Raw genomic sequence first — 17,674 nt, forward strand, 5'->3', positions numbered from 1 at the left:
ACTTATTACGAGTGTATTAGGGGGCTAAAAGATAGGCTTATAAACTTGGGATTCTTCTTTTAGGCGATGGGCTAGCAACCTGTCAATATTTGAATCTCAATTCTATCATCAAGCCAAAAAACCGAGCGCGGTCAATCAGCATTTTTAAGACATTTGGCTCTGTCCAGCCCGTAAGGGATATAGACGTGACTAAATAAATTTATGTATTACTAGTTTATGTATGCCCATTTTATAAAAAATAATCACAAGATCGACGCCTTAATCTTAATTTATACAAATAAATTAACCGCATAAGCTATAAAGATATTATTTAAAAGTAGGCTGTACCTACTTGCTTCATTTATTTAAATTTAAGCATAAATTAACAAAAATGGTATTATCCCAATGACAATTATAATCATCATAACCTCTTATCGATTTTCATCTAAGTGATAAAAGTCTATACGGAATAACTCCTATTTCATGTAATCCTTATCCGTCATAATAGTTTAAAGTCGAAACTATATATCTTGGACAAACATACAGTACTATTTGTATCGAATAGTACACAAAAAGTTTCGCAACATATCGCATAATAGCGAGTTTCGGCGACAGTTCCCATCGCCGTTTATCTGTTGACTATTGGGCCATATCGACGAAATTCATTGTATCGATAATGCGGATGTTTTTCACACGGTTCCAGACTGGGTGATCTAGTTGAAGTTGAACGACCTAACCTACCTTACTATCTTGCACAATTTGACAAAAATTGATTAATGCCGAATTGAATGAGGCATTGATTGATAAGCGAGTGATCTAATCTGAATTGTAATTCGAACTAGCACGAATTATATTTTACCTATTTAGACAAAGGATTATTTTTAGTTAATCTTTTTTTAGTAATCAACTAAACTGAGTTGGAAAGCGTTGTGATCTTACGGACGTTGTTAATTATACTAATTATTTCTCGATTATTTAGACAATATTCATTATTTTCTCATCTTAAATTTCTCCTTTGCAGCATAAACTCTTTTAAACTGTGTAACTGTTTCGGTAAATCAATATCACTCATCTGGCTTAAGTCCTGGTTAGTAATTAAAGTAATGTAAAATGAGTTATAAATATATGCGAAAAATCTCTATCAAAGTTACCTGGGACCAACCCAGCTAACAATGATATCTTCCAAAATGCTTGTTGTAATATTACAAACGATTCTGAAATAAATAAGATTTATTTTAATAAGATTGGTATTGCGATAATATTAAAAAAAAATGATTTTGTATTTTAGCAATTAGGTATGGAATAAGTGGATATGGAATTTGTACATAAGATAAAAGTGTCAATGACCAAATGACTAATGAGTTTTTATTTGCTGCCGTCTTTATCGATGGGTCACATCACTCGATATGGCAATGCACGCACTATTTTCAGAATCGCTTATATAAACCAATACATTCTTTATCATGGTTTATGTCACAACCGCCAGAAGGTGACTGGTGCCAACGGCTTCATGACCATTTTGATGTATCTTAGGTACTCTATAATTAGATGACGTAAACCTGCTGAATTGTCTTTCCTTCTGGATATTAATAAAGTACGTATTCTTTTTCAGTGAGATTTAAACACAAATAAGATGATAAAAATGGGATTTTATATTTTTTTGATACATAAATAAATCCAAAAATCCGCAAATCAAGAATCTGGCCAGCATAGACGTAAGACTCTGGGAATCATTATTTATACATTAACCACATAATTCAAATTTTGATTCAAATGTTCACAACCTACCGCAAACAAAACGAGAAAATACTAACACCAAATTCTTGACCGTGAAAAGTGAAACTTGAGGTTCTTTGCCACTCTATAGAAAGAATAGGTATGTACTTATGTTAGTGTTGAGCAAGCTCTAAGTTTGCAAATTAGGAAAGTTTTCAGCGAGGCATTACACCCGGAGTCTTCGTTGTCTAGCGCGAAACTTTTACCGCCTTCTTGCAAAACAAAGACTGGGGTCATACTAAATAGTGTTAAAACTATAAGTGTAATACCTGGAGAATGTTGTGATTTTTTAAACCACTACAATTATATTTTGAAATCAAGAGAAAAAAAAACAATTTAATTTCTATCGTGCGCGTTGTATTACATCCGTACATGGTTCTCGTGTACTTGGCATTACCGAAATGAGAAGGATGTTTGTTACAGAGCAACATGTGCCGCCTTGAGAATGACATTAAAAATAATTCATTGACGGTTAGGAAGTGCGTAAACTGCTCAAAATGAACAATAAACAATAGTATCGTGTCAATGACACAGTCGTCATTGTGCTATAAATTTTGGTGTGCAAGAATGACAATTATTGTACGCTGTGCCAAAAGGGCATGCACTCGTGTTGCTGCCCATTATGATATACCTTTATAGCTTTTGGCAGCTATCTTGACAATTTGATTTTATATAAAATGATAGCTTTACATTGAATAAAAACTAAATTGAGAGGGTATTATAGTGGTGATAACTCTACCCTTTTTGTTTTAATATTATACATGCGAATGCAACTCTGTCTGTCTATTATGCTTTCACGCCTAAACCATTGAACCGATTTTGATGAAATTTGGTAAAGAGATAGGATTGACCTTGAGGAAGAACATAAGCTGCTTTACGAAAAATGAGGGACAATGTGTTAAAAGAGGGGATGAATGTACTTTACTAAATAAATTGAGGGTGATGAATAACATTGAGGCCGCTTCGAAAGTAATGTTGATGTTTATTTTTTTAATTGCTGCTTAGTATATGAAATTTATTCTCTATTATGTATGTGACGTTGCATATTATAATATAATAAAAATGTGCGGCACAGCACATTTCCTATTACATAACACGTGACCGAGCGCCACCATCGGGGCCTCGGCGGCCGGTTTCACAACACCAACCACAACGTTTTCACTTTTTCGCTGTCAAGAACGCACGTTGCCGATAAACAAACTAACATTTCGGCCGTCACTGCCAAAACATAGCCTGCAAACGAAACGCCGAAAAAACCTTCAGTAAACTATTAAAATTCAAACCTATTCCCTACGCGTTTCGGTTTAAACTGCATCACATTGACTGCTTAACCTACGACCGGCTTCACAACCACATCATAGCTCAACTGGCTATACAAAACGTCTTCTATTCATTATTTGTATAAACAATTTTAAACCTTAACGTAGGGCAATACTATTTAAATTTGATAATTAAGAAGTGTGTTTAATGACGTTGTAAAACTTAGAATGCAATAGTAGAAACGTCGAGGCTGTTCATTGAACTTTTTAGGCACATAACACTAGCAAAACAAAAGACGAATTTAAACCAAAGACATTAGAAGAACCTTGATAATATAATTTATTATCGTGTTGTGAAATCTATGAAAAAATCGCGAGGGACTTCTTTTCTGGCATCGATATAAAAAAATTTAAACTGCATGAATGCGAACTATTTCACTTAAAGAAAATTGTTAACTATTTAACTTTATGAAATTAATAAAATAAAAGAATGCACCGTCCTAATTTCAAATTTTGTAAAACTAACTACTAAGGTATGTTAAAAAAGTGCCATTTAGAAACTGATTCCAATCTGATATATCTGTCAAAAATTTCCAACGAAACGTTTGTTTTGCCAACCAGCATCGTCTGATAAAAATCTTTCTTCAATACTCTAAAACAATAGGCCAATTTGTCAAAAGCATCAGGCAAGTTGTATCTTCCATTCCCCACCGCACTTAGCTTGTCAAAATAATAGCACTGCAATGGCTGACATTGCTTCTCCAGTGAGAGGCCCACGTAACTGTTGGTTATGCAAAAGGTCTTTACCCTTGTTTATTTGGGACAGCATTATTAAAGAGATGTTTTAATTTACGGGTATTAGCACTTGTGTTTAGTTGGGTAATGCAACCGAACAATACGGTAGACTGCGACCATCTCGATTTTAGATTCGATTTGAGCAATGAGCTTTTAGCAGTTTTTGAATTGTTGATTACGAAATCGAAGTTGCTCGAGGAATCTTGAAACGCTTTCGAATTTATAGTGTATATATAAGATTCGCGTGGAGATTTTTAATGTTATCTCCAGCTGAAAACTTTATCGATACTATTTTTTTTCTAAGTAATCACAGTTCGTAACTAATTTATGAATCTTTGTTATAATGCTGATACATATGAAACCATTAAGTTGTCAAAGTCTACTCGTATGTTGATCGAATTTTTGATAGAAAACCTTGATTTAAAATTGGCACCTAGCATTGATACTGAAAAGCCGAACAGAGAAAAGTCAGGAAACAGCTCGTCAGCGAATCCGTTAAAGCTTTTCAGGACAAATAGGACCTTCAGTAATATAGGATACGATCAAGAACAAGAAATAGTCAAGGTTTCACTTCAGTAATTTTGAAAAATCCTTCTTACCTAATAAATTTACGATATGTATTGCATTTACCACATTCTTATTGCATCTGATAGGATTGGGATACATTTTTGAAAATCTATATAACTAAAGAAATATTAAGTTACATGAACCTGATATTAAATCTAGCTAGAACTTTTTTGTAGTTCTTAATGTCATGCAAGATATTGATGTCGCAAGAAGATGCATCATTTGCGTAAGCGCTAAGAAGCCACCGGCAATGTTAGTTATGTAAATGGTCTTTGACAGTTAAACCACACGACACCTTTCCTTTGTTGCAAGGTAATGCTTGCATACTTTCAGATTTTACGAGCCGATTTGATTGTTACTGCCATAGCTTCATTATTTTCTTAACTCGAAATGCTAAGCAAAAAGTTTTCTTGTTTCATGTCTTTATATTATTTTGTTATTTGAGTAAGTTTTTTTTTACATATATTTCAGGTTTTTCCATCGAATCCGTCTTTAGTTCAATACTAAGTTAAGCAAGAATGTAAATTGAATAAGATAAGTACCTTCTCAGCTTTCATTATTTACGGCAATCAGATTTAATTTTGATATCATTTTATTTGAACCAGCTTCTGTCATTGCAACTAAACATATACTTTTGTTTAACGGTACACTGTCATAATTTCATTGCTGTTGCGAAATATTTCGGGACCAAATCACTAAAACGAATTTCCTCATAGGAACGCGCGTAAACTAGAACTGAGATATTTTAGCAGGAAGGGTTGTCGAACGTAGTTTACAATAAATGATAAGTAAACTTAGAGATTCCGTTCATTACTCTTCTTACTACCTTTTGTAGAAAGCATAATAATCTATCAAGCACTACACGAGTGATTTTTATATATACACTCATATTGATTAACTTTATAGAAATTACTCACTGTCAGCCCTACATAGTGCAGTCACAATGAACCGAAAATGTTATGCTCAGTTTCCCTGTTTATCCGTGTCATCTATTTCGGACAGTGTGTTGTAAGTCAACACGGAATGCAGTATCAAACGCCCAGCACAGATGTTGCAAAACGTTTTGTTCTACGAAAATAATACTTTTATTTCTGTGTCATTTAAATATTAGTTAAAAGTGGTCATTACGTTTTATATACATGTAACAATATATAACATATGGGGATTTTAGTAATATCATACTAGCAGATTAATATTTCCTGTTTGCACCGTTAATTGGTCATTTTTGGTGTTGTGAACTCCAATCTTTTGGTGAGTTTACTCGTATATCATCTTTATATATATATCAACTTTGATATGATTTTTATTTTGTAACTATACATGTATATGCGTTTTGTTTAGCGTTCAACGCATGACAAAATCACTGCCATTTCTCCGAAGTAATGAATTGAGTAATTGCAGTAACATATTTTTTTCAAAGAAACGCTAAGTCGGTCATTCAGTCATCGCGACGCACGCAAGGTTGTAAACACGACGCAAAAATAAATGTTCATGTGGATATATTTGCGACTAAACACTGCGATTATGATCTCGTATGAGCATAAGTAAATCGCTCACGCATTAATGAAATAATAATATGATGATTTTATACGGTTCAAATATGTAAAGAAATCTTTAACTTTTTATTATATAAGCTGACAAAAATTAACAAAGACACTTAGAATTTAAGCTGTGTTAATGTTGTAGAAAATCTGAGTCGCGTACATACGCTTTTCCGGAAATGGAAGAAGCGCAAGTGCATCTTGACATTAGACATGTTGAGATAATTAGGTCTCTGCAGTGTCAGTGGGGAACAGCAAAAGGGTGTAGGGTTATTCAACACGCGAGCGAGTCACGCGACTACAGTAACACACTGCTGCTAAAGAAACTGCTTGGAAAATGCCTTCCGGGGTGAACGGCCGCGTTGCGTAAAGCTTCGATGTGGCGCAAGCGCTGGCGGCTTGTGCGCCCCTCCCGACGAGATGCGTACACCGCCATCTAGCGGTTTGAAACGGAGGCATCGCTGAAGCATGGAAATGTGATACGGCAATAGAAATATGCTAACTTGTCGGGTAAATGCGGTGATTGAATAAACCTTCGTAAGACAAATATGACACTAGAATGATGATATGACAAATTAAGTTTTGTTTAAACAGATTAAGAAAATCTTGTTAAAGAAAAAATTGAACAGTCATTTTAAATTGGTCTTTTCTTGTTTGCATTAAATAGTTCGAAAATCGTTACTACTCTTTGAAAATCATATAGGCAATGAGCAATAGCATATTAATTTAAAACTACTTTGCTATTTATCCATTAGGTGATAAAAACAACATTACGACAATTTTTATACGACTTAATTTTTTCCATTCGACTAAAAAAGGTTTTATATTTATTTTTTCCATACGACTAAAAAAGGTGCATATAAGTAAAACTTAAACTTGCAACTTGCAGAGATACTATGACTGACTGGATGACGAAATAAAATAAATTCCTAGGTCAAGGTTTAGCTTCTCTTCGAAATGGGAAAATTGCCACACATCAGCGACCTTAACTCGGCGAGTCCGCGAGTTTCGCAAGACATCATGAGTAAAGCGGCGAATACACTTCGCCTTCGCTATGTAAGCCACATTTGTCTTTAGAGCCTCAAAGATTAGAGTTTAGTCTCGAGAAATGATAATGAGCAATTCAACAGGTACATTTTTTTACTGGCAAAATACATTTGTTAGAAAATTCATCTAGAATATATACCTAGTCAATTTATACTTAAATATGGACAACAGTGTTTAAAGGCAAATAATTATTTGAACAAAATTCTGTCACAAAGCAATTGTTTTTATTTTTGGTAGCTTAATCGAATTTATTCTTGTTTCTTTAAATTGGATATTTTATTGAACTGAACAATCTTGAATCATTATTTTCTGGAATTTGATGAACAGAAAGTAATAAAAAAAGTAAATAGTAAAATAATATGACAAAAATGTTTTACTTGAAAACATATTTGCTTCCTAAAACGACCACTTATGTAGCTCTTATGCAGACAAGGTTTTAATGTAACCAAAGAAATGGAAAGTCAGTTATACAACGTCCACCTGAGCGAACCGTGAAAGGCGTGCGTTAATGTCAGCCGCCCGTGGTCAAGGTTCCAACTTTAAAGTGCTTGCTTCACGCGACTTTATCTTTATTTTTAACGCTCCCAGCGCCATCAGGTCAAAATTATTTATATTAAACAATGATGTCATATTGTCATTACCGCGTGGGCGCTGGTTATAAACTTTTTAGGTTAGGTAGATTCCGAGTATTGTGCAGCTATTCTAAACCTATGTTGCCGAAATAATATGTTAAGATGTTAACCACGTAATACGGATTTCAGTCAAGTCAGCAATTTTATGACTAAGAAAAGAAAGCTACCTTTCTCTGAGAAAGTTGGTTACCTTATAAATCCGAGCACATGATCATTTTAAATAATTATCTCAACTGAAAAATTGTTATATTAATATTGCTCCAGTATAAAAGTGAAATACCGTGACTAAATCGTGAGAAAGTTCATTGTCTTTGAGATGAACAGCCGATACCCGATCGATAGAGCGAGATGAAAGAACCCGATTGAAACCGAGAGTGGTTTGTCTATGCGGCGGCCGGCGCTCGCACCGCTGCGCCGGCGCAACGGTACCCTGTGTAAGTCAGTACGGCCTTACGGTACTTCCCGTAAGAGGCACGTTGTAAGCTTTTATAGTGTTGTTACATTTTATCTGATTTGTCGATATCGCATTCAATTGCAACTTTTCAAGCAAACCACTCTTGATCTGCTTTGTTCTTTTCAATTAGGTAGAAGCTACGAAAATAGTATAATGTACTCGTACAAGTTCATAAAGACATATGTATATTATTTCATAAATCGATTCTTGGGGCTTGTAGTTTTCAGCAGGTGTATCATGTTTAAAATGAATAAATGACTTTTTGGGTGTATCATTTATTATATTTTTTGTAAACTTTATATAACAGCTTTATTGAAAAAACACACATAAAGAGAGGAAAAAACAAGACCATTAACTTTCATTTAGTCGAAATACAAAGTAACTTGAGTTCTTGCATAACAATAATATGCATGCCTCATTAGTTTATACTTTCTACGCGAGTCCATCAACGAGATAATCTTGGTGAAAGTAAAAACTGGGGTCGTAAGAGTCACGGTCGTGGTTTGAAAAGCGTGTTTAATTTTCCGGGGTTTATCGATAAGGAAAATATAAGAGTATGCACTTGAACCAGGTGAGCATCATCGAGACCTTAACCACTTTCTCTTTCGGTGATGAACGATCACTTGCATTTGTTCACTCACACTACTACTTCATCGTTGTGTGGGTAACGTAACGTTACATCATGTAACTTTGGCTGACGCATACAATGAGCGAAAGGTCAGGTATCTATTTATAGTTCGGTTGCGCTCACTTTCCTTAAGAATGTATCTATCTCATTTAGTTTTAGATTGGTAAGAGAGCATTCACCTTTGACGAGATTATTTAGAGGAAACAAGACCAAATTTAATTTTAACATTTACTTTTTAAAGAACACGTTGTTAATTTTAATATTTCAATTATTAAAGTTCAAATGACATTCGTTTTATATCGGTATAAGCGCGAACAAACTCTTTGTCTATTACCTACATTTATGGCGTTCATTGCAAGCTGAGTCCATGACTCGCGTTACATTGTCACAAAGGTTCAACTGCAAGGCTAAATGAATACTATTAACCATTAGTTGGATTTATATTGACGTACACATACTGACGACGGAACAAGATATTAACTGTATGTTTATTTTTAAAGCTTAGATACGCGTAATAAGAAAAAAATATTTGTTCTATTAATGCAGAAAATTAACAAATTGGATCCTCATTACAAGTCGCACATAACTATAAGACAACTGCTTTTCAGTATTAGACAACATTTAGGAGAACCTGACAACATGGTGTGTAGGTATGTACTTTGGGGCTAGCTCAATCTGTGAATTTTGTGCCGTATGTATGTAATTATTAATAAATTTCTATATCAGACAAATAACTTCAGGTCCATGAGGTGCATTTATACTGCCCACGATTAAAAGGCAAATTGTCCGTGACTCCTGAACAGTCACGAAGGTTCGGGCTACAAGGCTGTCCGACCCGGCACTGCGTGGGAACTGCTGTGATTGTAGATTAGACTTATTGCTATTGTCTTCTCAAACTCGTGATTTATTCATTAACACCTCTAAATTAATGCGATAAGCCGTGTCTTTGTATGGAACTGACGATGTATCGTTTCAGATGACTAATATGTTAGTCTAATCAATAAAAATGTATTGTTTATGATATGTTATAAATCGAACCTATATTGTGAAATGATTATAAAAAGTTAAAACATATGACCCCTTTAATAAAATAAAAACACACAAATGTGATCAAAAAAGCCACTTTGCAGTCAAGTTCTCATAATTTAATATTTATTTAATGTCCGAGCAAGAACGAAGTATACCCAAAAATATAACGATCACGTAATTTTTTGGAAAATATAAATACAACAATAACAGTCAGCTGAAAATATAAATATCCTTCGCAATTTTAATAAAATAGTATTGAAATGGAATGATCTATTGCAACTTTCTCTCTTATTTAGAATAAACATTGTATATGTGCTAGCATGATGCTATGACGGTAATACACAACAAGTTAGCCTAGTCTTCATAGTATGGTTGTATACAGAATAAGTAAGATCAGTCATTAAACTTGCCAGTTCTTCGAATAACAGTTGCGTGGGCGCAGATCGCCTACTGTATCCGTCGGCTTGATTGATGAAAACCTGACTTCTAAGACGCTTAAATTATATTTGTGTCCACTTCATGTATTAAACATAGTACGGCGGAGGGACTGGTTAAGACCCCACAAACAATATTAAAACGTGTAGGTGTGGCAATTGTTGTGATTCATTCAGTATGTCATAGATAGGCTCATTAATATTCAATGTATCTTATTTAACTTTGCCAAGTATGCCAAAAAAATCAACAGCAAAAATAGGTAACAGAAAATAAATGAATGGAGAATTCTCCACTGAACTCCAAAATCAAGAGCGAAAAAGATGCATCAGCTTAGTATTGTATAACCAATCACTCGCATCATTGAGTGTCTCCAGTTGAATTTTTGGACATGATAACTTAATAATTTCTTGTTGGTTGAGTGCTATAAATTGAGACGAGCTCTTTTTATGCAAAAAAGAGTAAATGTGGATGAAGCGCAAAAGTTTGCAGAGATCGTGGCAAATGGAAAGATTTAGTCTCATTATATCGGGCCTTTATCCCGGAGTGGTGGGATTTTATGTATGTATGTTTATGTATGTACGTATTTTATGTAGGTATGTTTGTTCTAAATCTATAAAATATAAGAAAAGGATTACTTATGTTAAGTTTGATATTAAAATTCAAATCTGATGTCAGACCACATGCATGGAATACGGAATTAGATTTCGTGGAAAAGATGATATTTCTGATTTCCAAACGGTGACTGTATTACTTATTGCCGCCATTCATCGACGTTTATAATGAAGCCCAAAGAGATATTTTTACTTAATTGGACATATTTAGAGGCAATTGAATTGTGACTAATTAAGCAGACAATTGTTATATTTTTTTTTCTTTTTGACATAATTAGTATTATATATAGGTAAAACATAATTAATAAGAAGATACATAGAATTTGGTTCTTTAAATACCAATATTAATAAAATATTTATAGATATTCTTTGAAGATAGGTATTGTTTTAATCACACATATTAGCTAAAACGAATTGAGTAAATATTGCGAAATGAATCTTAATGTTTATCATTATTTTGTACTAAATAGTCTTTGAAAGTATAATTATTCTTATTAGTCGGTATCTAACAACATCTGTAACAATAAAGTGGTAATAACTGAGCCCAAATATGTATAAGATAAAATGCCGGTGTCGCCATCTAGTGTCGATGTAGTCATCCATAGCAATGCATAGCGCGCTAGTACATAAATTACAGTCATAATCCTACGTAACCGCTGTTCCTGTCGCTCTTAAATTGAAACTAGGCCGAGCCGAACCCATATCCCGACTGAACCATGTTTGACATTCAAGTGTAATACGAGAGCTAACTAAATATTATATATATTTGCAGAATACTTCATAAAAAAAACTCAAAATCTTGTATCGTGTTAAATACAACATTTTAAACTTAATATTATAAATTCAATGTTCAATTAACCAAAATCTTATAAACATATGTATGTATATCATTAATACGAAACCGGAGATTGAAATGTGATGAAAATGATTTGTAAGGAAAAGCTACACTTCGTAGCAACCTCTACGACGGGTCTACATAGTCGTATAGTTACAACAATCTCTGTAAAAAAGGACAAAATTTTAAATAAGAAAGTTATATCGTACTCTGATATTTCAATTAAAAACATGTTGTATAAAAATAATCTTTACGTTTTCTCGTGCGTATCTCTTAAGAGATTCTATTTACTCAGAATTCGTTCCAGAGTTCAAAGTCACTGTTTGAAAATTTTCAATTTTTTGGTAAACATTACTAGTTTGAAATAAATATGGGGTCAATTTACTACAGCATAAATAACTGTTGTTATAATTTCTTTAGAGTCAACAAAATCAAAAAATAAATAAAACAAAATATATAACAATTCTTAATAAGTGAGTTCATTATTCTAAATAAGAATGCAATATCTCTAATGTACTCGAGTTGAAATTATACGTTGTTTAGTTATATTGTTTGTTATACAAACAGAAATTTTTTGCAGCACTGAAATTATGTCGAAATAAATATTTGAAAGCCTAGGTGAGAAGAGAAGACCAAAAATCTTTGGATGAAGATATTTTGGAAGCTTGACAAAGAAGACAGGCCTTAGATACAGAAAGTAGCCAAGAAACCCCCACATTTTCCATATTGCTCTCTAAGAGACAGGTATTTTACTTTGGTGCAATATCATATTATATACAAAATATCCCTACATTCCGTTAATTTCTTGTAGGTTTGGAGCGGTTCAATTGTTTGGATTAATATTTTCATGTACTATAATAACGTGTCTTGTATTGTATTTAAAATTATATTTTACTTTTATTTATACTTGCAAAAGCGTCAACAGTCCGTTATACTTATGTAAGTGTAACGATCATGTATAAATGAATTTTTCAACGTGATTACGCGGGTAGCTCCAGTGCATTATTACGTTAATAAATTCCTAGCCACAATGCGTCACCTTGCATTGCAACCGTTCATTGACACATAGACGTTTTGTCAAAGCGACCTCACAACGTGTTGGTCTAACTACTAGTTACAATGTCTAACTATAAATGAACGTCTCGTTCAGATGAATGTGAATTTGATGGGTGAGAATGAGATGAAGGTATGATGATTTGAGTTGAGATCGACGTTCACCTTCGCTGAGGCGATGTGGACGCCGCTAACGAAAATGAAGGGCGATAGCTCGAAGCGTTTGAAGGTAACCAGCTTAGGTTGTTGTGTATAATTGCTAGCTACTGTGTTTACGGTAAGGCTTCACAAGATTTTGCATGATTGTGGTCACAAATTACAATTATGTCGATTGCAACTGCAAGTACAATATTCTTGGGTAAACCAATATGCATAAACTGCATTTATAAAAATCATAATTTGAGTGATATTTTATATTTAAGATCAAAGTTTCTCTAGGGAAAGGTATAAATATTGCCTACGCTTTTTCATGAATGGTTATTTAAACTTAATACTAAAAATAAAAGGAGTTTTAATACTTTTGCAATTTCCACCATCCTTAATGAACTTTCCACGAAAAACAACAAGATTATGGTAATGAGCTACATCGCAAATGCGTATGCACAACTTTCTTCGAAAGTTTAACAGCGAAATATGGAGTAATCTTTTGAAATTATGGTTAACTTAAGATATACCTTAGTAGTTAACAAATAAAGCTCAAATTTTAAAGACATGGGATTTTTAGCTTGTCGTGATACATCATTGGTAGAGCTCACGTCGAAAACATATATTGCAAGAGTTGTATCAGGAGAAAGTGCTACATTTTTGTACCATATACATATATTCAAAATACCGACGTGATAAGATGAAGCACTTTTCAAATGTTGTTTCTCCGAATTCATAGATTTAATGCCTTGTTCCCTGCTTATTGTCTGTTGAAACACTTCGTAAACCTATTACTCATATGTTTATATGATTACGATGATCTTCTGCCTACTCCGGATAAGAAACAAGGTAACTCATCTGATATTTACTCTACAAGTTACCTAGTCAAGGTGCTGTTCATTCTATGGAAAGGTCACTTAAAATGCCGATGCAAACAGAAGGTACAAGCCCTATTCAATCACAACAGATACGTTAATATCATCAGCAAACATTTTGAAAATCAATGCCAGATTGCGACATGGTGCTACATAATTATAAATACGCACAAACATAGTGCAAGAGACAGGTTGCCGGTCAGATAACCTAGCTAAACGAAAACTCGAACGCAGTGATAGGAGAGTGATAAGACAGTACGGGCGTATTCGCGCCGCACACAATCCTTAGATAAACATATAGGTCACTGAACCGACCTAGTTTTAGCCGAGACTCCATACAGTAAACAAGTGTGCGAGTTTTCGTAAAAAAATCACACTAACGCAGCGCTTCAATCAACGCACACATGAGTGATGTATATTGTACGCTCTCAGTTATCTACGACAACAGTACCATGGGAACTCATACTTTTCTCGATGATGTAATGGGTTATATTACAACATAAAACATAAATAAAACACTTTCGTTTCATCTTTTCACCTTTTCGTGACTATAGATGCTGTCTATCCCGTAAGGGATAAGGACGTGATGAACGTATAAAAAAATATTATTTTTTCATATCATGATAAATGGTTGGTTAAAATTTTCTGAATGTACATAGGTTCCTTGTTTCTCAGTTCTATTTATATTATTATTATTATTTATATATATATATGTGTATATATATATATATATGTGTATATATATTCTCGGTTGTTCGTTATTTACGTGACGTAAAAAAAATTAATCACCTAGTAAACATTATACAATATCAATACAACTGTTCACATGGTATATCTGTCACAGTGTATGGCGATTACTATGAGTAAGTACCTACTACGTAAGAACACTTCACGACGAATGAAATATAACTGGAAATATCACCCGGTTCCTTCCTATAAAAAAATAAATAAAAATAAATTTGTACCGCGAAAAGTCATATTGAAAAAAATAGCCACCTATAACCCAATTCTCATGAGATTTACGAAGCATAACAATGGACAATATTTTGTTTGTCTCTTTTCTGTTTTTAAATTTAAGTTCAGTAAGCACTAAAATAGGTTCACTGGTTAGTAATTAATCTCAACATTACTTAATTTTTTACACACCTGACATTTGAAATAGTAAAATCATCATGTTCTACGGTACTTAGGTTTGTATCAAAATGAAAAAAAAAACTTCTTCTTCTTTCTGGCTTAAGACCCGGTTGCATCCTCACCACTCTGGAGAGGAGCCCGGGGTATGCCTTTAACCATGGATCCAGGATTGGGTGAGTCAGGTTTTTATAAAAAGCGACTCCCATTTGACCTCCGCAACCTTTGCAGGGGAACCTGACCCGTATTGAATCGATCATGCGTTACACATCCAGTTGCCTGAATTTGCAGGTTTCCCCACGATGTTTTCCTTCGCCGTAAGATCATCACTTCGAAAACAGTCATTTATAAATGGCCGGGGTGGGATTCGAACCTGTGCCTTTTTGCGCCACACGCTGGTTTAACCGGGCACCTTACCGATTCGACTACCGCCGCTCTAAATGAAACTTAATTTATGTAAAATTTCATTTATAAATATATGCATGTAAAAAAAGTTGTTCCCTACAATTTCTCTAGTTCCAGTAGAGGGAGCCACTGTATGCAGTCGGCTTTGGCTAGATAAAAATAAAGCCAACATGGCCGCCATTGAAAGCCTGGTGCTAAATAAATTATGATAAGCTACTATTTAATACTATGATTTTATACATAAACATACTTGTATGTAATTAACAGCTTAGAATTGTAGCAACAATAAGACACCAACAAGAGAGAATGCTTATGAAATAAAAGAGAATGTGCAATTTCATTTGAAACATTTAGCGCTACCAAAATATAAAACTACACTAAATGATGTTACATTAAAATAAGAACATCCAAATCAGATAAAGGATTCTATATTAAGAAATAGGAATAAAATTCATTTGAGCGATATTTAATGACCAATAATATCTAATACATATATTGATAATACTCGTAATTGTGTCAATAGATTGTATTGTAAATAAAATAGATTTACTCTGACTTTCCCGAGAATAATGAAATTATAGCAATCATTTCTGATTAATCTCGCTTTAAAAATTGTGTACTTTCATTAAAATTCTGTTTAATTGTTATATATCTTATGTCCGTCTGTCTCATTCTGTAACTCTTAAAAAATAATGTTGTGGAAAATAGTATCTTTAGATAAACACGCGTGTACGTGCGGTGTGTGCGTGTCCGTCTAATAATAAATAAACGAATGAATGAAAACGACGAGACTGCGAAGTGCATGCCAACGTGAAAGAAAAAACAGTAAACATTGAAAAGCTTGTACAAGACGTACACATCGTCATCTCACCATAAAACATTTTGTTCAGCCCTTGCCGGCCGGTCAGACTTAAAGTGTTTGCGTCCATTCAAAGAAACTGACGCCGACGTCTACTCAATCGTTTTCATAGAACAGTTCATCACTGAAACGTGTCATACAGGACCGTAGTAGTGGTAATGCTAAACGCACAGCGGCGACGAGAGTGGCGTTCGCAGTTGGCGCCCGCACGGAAGTAGGTTAGTAACTAAAGTTTTGTTTGCGTGAGGCTGCGGCGCGCTGCACTCGGCGAGCTAGCGACGGCGCGCGGCGTCGCTCGTGACCCGCCCCGCGCGCGCCCGCGCTCTCCCCCGCGCCCGCGCATCGCTGATCTTTCACTTTCGGGCCGCGCCGCCCGCCCTCACGCGGCCATTGTTGCGCCCCTGCTGAAGTCGTCCTACAGCGATGCTTTTCATAATGACCACCCCTCCATTCAAGTTTACACCCTCCGGATGTTCGCTACGTTATTAAGATTCGTATGTTAGGTGTTCTTTAATAGTGTAGGTATCTTGATTCGTTTAGTTTTATCGTTTGCCTAAGGATTTGATTTTTAAGTACTGTAGTATAATATATGTGCTTACGCACTGAATTTGTTCGAAAACACAGCTAATGAGTTTCTAGTAACGGTGCATTCATACTAATAGTGCACTGTTATTGCAATTCAGTAACACTAGACACGTTTGTGCAATACTAAGAATACAATGGAAAATTCTCGTGAAAGCGAGTACGTTCGACATCCTCTGCGGACGACATGAGTATATGGTACATCGCACGCATTCGGCGAACGCTCATTGTCGATGGTTATGTAAGGCGGAGGCCGCGCCGGTGCCGCTGCTTGAAGTCAACGAACGGCATTGACACGCGCCCGCCGCCCGCCGCCCTTTCCCCCGCAGCGCCCCTCGCGCTGCTGAAACCAGCAGCTGCGAAATTAGGTCACGAGCTCCGAACTAGGGTTGCCATCACTAGGACCCGTGTGTTGGATCCCAATAGATTTAGACATTTTGCAGAAATAGTCAGAAATTTTAAGATACGTCGCATGTCATAAATTCTCATTATTGTCGGATGTCCCTAAAATATTACTGAAATAAAAGAGTTTTCTGAGACAAACAATCGCCACTAGCAAGACAAATTCCTTATTATCAGGAAATAATATGCTGTTCTCCGATACTTCGTTAAAATTCAGATAGTCAGCAACCCTAGCTGCAAGCTACCTCCGACCAATCAATGGTGACCTATGACGTTTCTCGCAAATTCGAGGAATATCTCCCGCAGGTTAAAACGCAGAAAGGCGCCACGGCTCTACATTGACTGGAGCTGTATTGTGGACGACACTTGAAACGAACCTTCGGTCGTTTAAAATAAATATGGGTTTCGACATGAACACGGAATCGCTCATAGATGACCTCGCTGTATGTGAACTAACCTAAATCCTCAAATTTATAAACGGCTACTCAGGAAAAAACAACATTTGAAATATAATTTCTTTTAAACATTGATGTAGTTTATGTATGACATAGTGATTGTTATGATTAACGACGTACCAAAGCCTTATAATGCACTATTTTCAAAGAATAATATTATGTATTATAAACTTATTATCA

The sequence above is a fragment of the Amyelois transitella genome, chromosome 4 (genome assembly GCF_032362555.1).
Source record: "Amyelois transitella isolate CPQ chromosome 4, ilAmyTran1.1, whole genome shotgun sequence".
NCBI lineage: Eukaryota > Metazoa > Arthropoda > Insecta > Lepidoptera > Pyralidae > Amyelois > Amyelois transitella.